The 6,783-nt window shown below is 40.2% G+C and overlaps 1 non-coding gene across 1 annotated transcript; it reads left to right on the top strand.

The window, feature by feature from the left end:
• Window positions 1-910: 910 nt before the first annotated feature.
• Window positions 911-1,017, top strand: LOC120259601. Its single transcript, XR_005536159.1, has one exon. It is a non-coding gene; the product is annotated as a small nucleolar RNA R71 (small nucleolar RNA).
• Window positions 1,018-6,783: the final 5,766 nt, after the last annotated feature.

Raw genomic sequence — 6,783 nt, 5'->3', positions numbered from 1 at the left:
TCTAGAGGGATAAGGGATTCTTGTCTTGAAAGGTGGGGGTGCCACCTCCTTCTCTTTGCTTGCTCTCTTCTCAACCTATATATCCTCGGGTGCGTGTTCATTTGGCTTCTCACTTGGAAGCTTACCCTCAACCTCATGACCACTTCTCAAAGTGATCGCCTTCACATGCTCTCTAGGGTCAGTCTCGGTGTTACTCGGCAAGCTTCCCTGTGGTCTTTCCGATAAGGACATCGAAATCTGCCCTACTTGATTTTCAAGATTATGCAAAGAGGCGGTGTGGTTGCAAAGTGTAGCCTCAACTGATTGGAACCTTGTATTAGATGATTGCACAAACCTAGTTAAGGCCTTCTCCAAATTGTTCATTCAGGTCTCCAAACCTGAAACACGGTCCTCCATGTTTGGGGCTTGTTGTTGGAAACCCGGTGGCCCTATGGCCTTTTTTGGACCTTGGTTGCTCCACGAGAAATTGGGATGACTCTTCCAACCCGGATTGTAGGTATTGTTGTATGGGTTTACTTGATTCCTCATGCCATTTCCCACAAAATCGACATTCTCAACCGAAGATGCATCACCAATAGAGATCGAGAAATCAGAGGGAGCATGTCTTCCACCACACCCGATACAAGTAGTCATGGCTGCCACTCTATTCGAAGTTAGGAGATCTAACTTCTTACTCAATGATTCCACTTGAGCCGCCAATGAGGTTACTGCATCTATCTCATAGAGGCCGGGCACCTTTTTCTTCTCTCAGGCATTTCATTGGTAGCTGTTTAACCCTATTTCTTCAATTAATCGATGAGCCTCACCGGGGGTCTTGCTACCTGAGGTACCTCTTACTGCCACATCCAAGAGTTATCTTGTACTCAGATTCAGACCGTTGTAAAAGGTTTGAACAATCATCCACTCCGGGAATCCGTGTTGCGGGCACTTTCTCAGGAGTTCCTTGAACCTTTCACAAGTCTCAAATAGAGACTCCAATTCTGACTGTACAAAGGACGAGATCTCATTCCTAAGCTTTGCGGATTTTCCTGGAGGGAAATATCGGGCAAGAAAAGCTTCTACCATCTCCTCCCATATAGTAATCAATGCTCTAGGTAATGAGTGTAGCCATTGCTTCGCTCTCCCTTCCAAGGAAAATGGGAAGGCTCTCAACTTGATGGCATCATCCGTCACCCCGTTTATCTTCAGCATATCACCACCTTGAGAAAGTTCTCTATATGACTGTTTGGATCCTCATCGGCCAAACTATTGAACTGTGCGGATTACTGTAACATGTGGATGAATGCCGGGTTCAGCTCAAAGTTCTGAGTTGTAATCGAGGGACGCACAATGCTTGATTGTGTCAACAATACTGAAGGACTGACATAATTAGATAATGTCCGCTGCTGCTCATTCTGTTCTGCCATGTTTTCAGATTCTTCTACTTCCAAATCAGCTAGATTAGACTGTTTTTGCAAAGTTTTTTTCCCTTTTCTCCTAAGTGTACGTTCGAGCTCGGGATCTCCATCAATCAATATGGAGGGGTTGGCTCAGGTCATAACCTGGAATAGCACCCAAAAAGAAAGAAAAAGAAATCAGAACGATGATTGAATAAGAAAATATGAAATAGAATGAATAAATGAATAACTAAGAAAACAAAGTGCAAAGTATCTCTAAACGCCTACTCCCCGGCAACGGCGCCAAAAACTTGACACATCCGTATATGCGTGTAAACCGCAAGTGCACGGGTGTTGAAGTAATAATCCCAGATGAGTGGGTATCATATCCATAGAGAGTAGGTAATAAAGACACTTAAGTTATTTCTTAACTAATATGGAAGATAAATAGTGATAAGTGTGACAAAATATGAAATAACGAAAATAAAAACAACAAGATAGAGGGCACTAGTAAAGGAAAAGGTAAGGAAATCGATAAAGATGGGGTACCCGGATATAGATCTGCCTAGGACAATCGTTTCAAGTGCAAGAACCCTCTATTATACTTCCTAATTGATGGAACAATGAGTCGTGGAAATCCTCAATTACATGATCACAAATCTAAGGTCAACCATGCCTAACTCTATACATGTCCCGAAGGAGAGATTGAATAACCTCTCAACCTCGCACTTGCATAGAAATATAATGAGCTCTATGGATTCCAAGTGATAAACCCTATTCCTATGTATAAACCTAACCCTTTGGTCCAGGTGGAAGATCCCTAGCCACAATTAAGCCCTAGGTGCTAAAATCAATTTAACGCTTCACTCCGTTGCACTCGCAACTAAGCCCCAGCAGAAGGTCATCCCTTAGCTCATTCGCTCTACTATGACAGCAAAGAACTATTGGAACCCGGAGATAGGATAGATCACACCGGAGGGGAAGAAGACGTTCCGCTACCTCTTGACTCACCCTCTCAACCCTCTCCAATCTAGCTTTGTCTAACTCTCATGGTGTGTCACTCACTCACAAGAGTTACCAACAAGAACTCTCAACCCTAGTGTCACTCTAGGGGAGTATTCATACAATCAACTCTCCAAGATTGGAACTCACAATAAACATCAATTAATTGAAAGCATAATAAAGAGATTCAATGAAACGAATACATCCTAGGGTTCACAAATACCCAAGTACCCACTAGGGGTTTATCTCTACATGGAGCTAGATACAATCAATGAAATCGAATGTAGAAACAAAGCATCCATAGAAAACCCCCTTGTTAGTTGTGGCGATGGTCTTATAGAGAGTCCTCTATTCGTCGCAAGGGTCCCTTTGTCAGGCTTAGGATACACCTCGCCGGATCGGTGCCGACGAAAGCTCTTCCACTAACCTTCTTCCAAACGGCGCGTGATGTCGGAGCCATAGAACCTCTCTAAAGACCTAGCCAATACCTCTCAAAACCCTAGCCATCGCACTCTCTCAAGTTGGAGAAAAGATGGAGGAAAGATTGATGAAATCGGGGTTGAAATCGGCTTTTAAAGGGCTGGAATCGAGAATTCACACGCCCGTGTGGACGCCCCTGTGGATTTTTCATACGGGTGTGTGGAATTTCCACACGCCGGTGTGGATTCTTTGTTTTGCTATTTTCTCGGCCGGCTGTAAATAGTATTGCTGTAGTATTTTTACTACAGTGTTTTCTACAATACCCTGCTATAGTACCGGCCTGAAATACTCCTGAATCCAAACTTTCATCGAGGTAACACAAGCGGGCACACATTTACGTCGTGGATCGCCTTGCTTCTTTAATAACGGACATGTTGGTAGAGATCTTGTTCTATATGCACAAGTCGGAATGCTTGAATGTGACTGCCTTTGTGCCACTCCAAATAGTTGTGTTAACTCGAGTACGAGGAGATTGGCACACATTCCTGCATCTAGAACCCGACCTATGTCTTCGCGTTTGAACCTTAGCAAGATTTCCTCCAAATTAGTGCATTACGACCCACATTGGCTTCTTTCTCTCATAATCAGCCTCACAACCCTACCTGCATAAAAATAACATAAATACATCCATATTAGCATTAAAACCCGAGAAAATTAATGCTCAACATAAGGAAAGAATGCTTCGCATTCCTATCGCATAAGCACTTATCAGCGACACATGGTCATGTGAAAGTGGCACACGCTCATGTTGGTGTCTTTATGTCTTCTGTGTAGAAGTAGCATAGCAGCATGGTACTATAGAAATCACCAGAAAGGCACAAGGAGTAGCACTTGGCAATGTGAATATGGTACATGCATGTATGGATGTTCCACATGCCTGTGTGAGGGGTTTTCCAAGGCATTTGAGGAAAGGGTATGTGATGTATACTCTCCACAAGTGCAGGTATCGTAACAAGTAAAAAAGTGGTACCCCGTGAGGGGTAACATTGTCAAGCAATTGGGACTGGAACTCCTAATACCAATCTCTCCTCTAATCTCTAGTTGGTCAGTAATGGATTAGTTGTGAATTAACTAAATTGATATAATCGAGAAGGATGAAAGAAAGGATGAAGACTGAAAGGATGTGCAAATGAATAGAAGTAATGCCTTAGGATAATCCCCAAGTGCATTAGTATACTGACTTGCTTCTAATGACTATCAGGTACATTTCAAGGTTATTACGTGTGCTCCAAAGCAATTTTGTATTAACACACCTCTTACGTGCATGTACCGCAAGTGCAAGGATGTCAAAGTAATAAAGTACCCAACAGGGTAAGTAGTCGAATCCATAGGGAACAGAAGTATTAGTAATAACAACTTCTAAGTTATCTAGTCAGAATGAAGAATATGATGAAATGAACTTAATCATGAGAAGTATAAATGTCATAAGTAAAACAGAATAGTAAAATAAAGGAAGTATCAATCAATCAAAATGAGGTACCCGGGCAATACCCCCCTAGGATTTAACATTAATCACAAGATTTACAAAGTGTTTCTAAACTGAGTTAATCAAATCGAAGAAATCTAAGAATAATCGGTCCTTGCCTCGAGATCACCGATACTAGTCCCCTATGATGTCCAGGTGGAGAAATCACTCAATCTCAACATCCCACACCACATATAACAGTAATAGGATCTAGGAATTCCTAATAGTACATCCCATTTCTAATGATAGACTTAACCCTACTTTTAGGTGGAATATTTCTAACTCCATACTAGGTCCCGGTGGAGAAATTTCTCAATCCACACCTCACATCAAATATGGTTGCATAAAGCCTAGAGAATATGGAGATAGAATATAGTAATTGGAAGTGAAAGGGGACACTCCATTATCTCATGACTCATCCTCCCAACCCTCTTCAATCATGAGGTTCTGTCCCTAATGGAGACCTCTCTCTCACCAAGATAAACAAATCAAGCATACCAATCAACCATAAGAACAATAAGGTAAGCAAGCAATAAGAAAAAAAGATTGGAACTCAATTAAACTTGGATTTAATAGAAAACACAAAATAAATCAATACAATAATATAATCCTATGGTTCACATGCCAAAATAGCAACTAGGGTTTAGCCCTCCATGGGCCAAATTACAAAAAAAATAATGCAATGTAAATCAATGAAAACCAGGAATAAAACCCCCTTGAATTCGTGATGATGGCCTTGATGGGTCGTCCAATATCTTGAAGGATTTCTCCTTGAAGCTAGGTTGCCGATGGCTTCGTTAATGCTATGACAAAAAAAGAATCTATAAAAGTTGGTGAAGAACACCCCAAATGCTAAAGTGATTTTCTACAATACTTTGCTATAGTGTTTTCATAAACAAGGCTCCAATACTCTTCTCTTAAGGTCAGATAGATGCGCACACATTCTTGTAGTAGGTTATGAGGTTTCCCATCATCTAATCTGTTAGTTGAAGCCCTAGCCCTAATATATTGTATGAACTCTTATTATTTTGATAAATATTATGAGGGATCGTTTTATCTATTATTATTTTTGTGCATAGTTAATAAGATAAAATATCCTTGAATAATGGTTCTACTCAAGTTATCAAATGTGTGATTTTGATAGTAAAACCTTAAAGCATATACTAGAACAATATTCTAAATGTCCCTAGTTTATTATTTTCATGGGAATGAAAATAAATTAAGACTAGTATGTCTTTCATGAGATGGCCTTGTTTTACGGGTCATAGGATATGGGATATCAATCAAAAACAAAGATAGATGTTAGGGACCAGTGTACCTGGATCGATCCGATCTTGAGAACACTACATGGTTGTAAAGTCATAAGTGTTTTTCTCAAGCAATTCATGTACTTGAATCCTTCGACCTGAAATCACTATGGATCTCGGATGAATCCTTACATGCTTTAACATATGCCTAACGTCATTCATAACTGAGTGGTAAGTAAGGGTATGTCACGGTCCATGCTGAGAGACATGAGTGAAGTGAAGGGAATGTCCCTCTCTGTAGAGTGAGTGAATATCACCGGCTACTTGATTAGTGAGACTGAGTAGTGCATGGCCATACCCAAGGGAAATGATAAGAGTTATCATTTACTTGACCTAGTCAGTTCACTAAATGATCAAGAAATTAATTAGCATTAAAATATTTGTGACTCACTCCATGCCTTATGCTAATTAAGATATTCAGTGGCAAAGGATTGTATGAGGTTGCGATAGGTTCTATTAATTCTTGAAATTGGCCTTCATTTAATATTGGGTAATCATATTATCTTGCTAGAGAACAATTATGATTTATGAGCGTTAAAATTGTTTAAGCTCATTGCTAATGTTATATGGACCTACAGGATTGTACACTAAGAATGCTGGGATCAAGGTTCAATATTTGTTACTTATTGGACCACCTATTAGGTTTTTTGGTAAAAACTTAAATTAGGTGTAGTAAATAGCTTATTCAGGTTGGGTCTTATTAAGTGTAGATCCAATCTAATCGATTTGGTTAATTAAATTGGTTTAATTAATCAAGTAAAGAAGAGATTCCTAATTTGATTAGGAGTGAAGGATTTTTTTCATAAATTAGGGTTTTGAGTTTCCAATAAAAATAGATGGTCTAACCCTAATATGAGAACTAGAAAAGAAGAGAGAAAAATAAGATAGAGTGATTGAGAGATTGTCTCTTAAGAAACCCTAGCCGCCACCCACTCTTCTCTCTTGGCCGCCGCCATTGGATCCCGCCACTGGAACCTGCCGCCATTGCGCCTACAACCCCTTTTCTCTTGAATCTCTGGTGCTTACTATTCGAACCAAGAAACAAGTGTTGTTTCTTGAGGTACTAGCATACCTCCTTGATTCCTAGAAGCATTCATGTATACGTGATAGTAGAGGGCAGTCGCGATTTGCAGTCCTTTTTGATTTCGGGGAA

Source organism: Dioscorea cayenensis, chromosome 4 (genome assembly GCF_009730915.1).
Source record: "Dioscorea cayenensis subsp. rotundata cultivar TDr96_F1 chromosome 4, TDr96_F1_v2_PseudoChromosome.rev07_lg8_w22 25.fasta, whole genome shotgun sequence".
Lineage (NCBI taxonomy): Eukaryota > Viridiplantae > Streptophyta > Magnoliopsida > Dioscoreales > Dioscoreaceae > Dioscorea > Dioscorea cayenensis.
The sequence above is the reverse complement of the archived record's forward strand: the minus strand, read 5'-3'. Positions and strand labels throughout refer to the sequence as shown.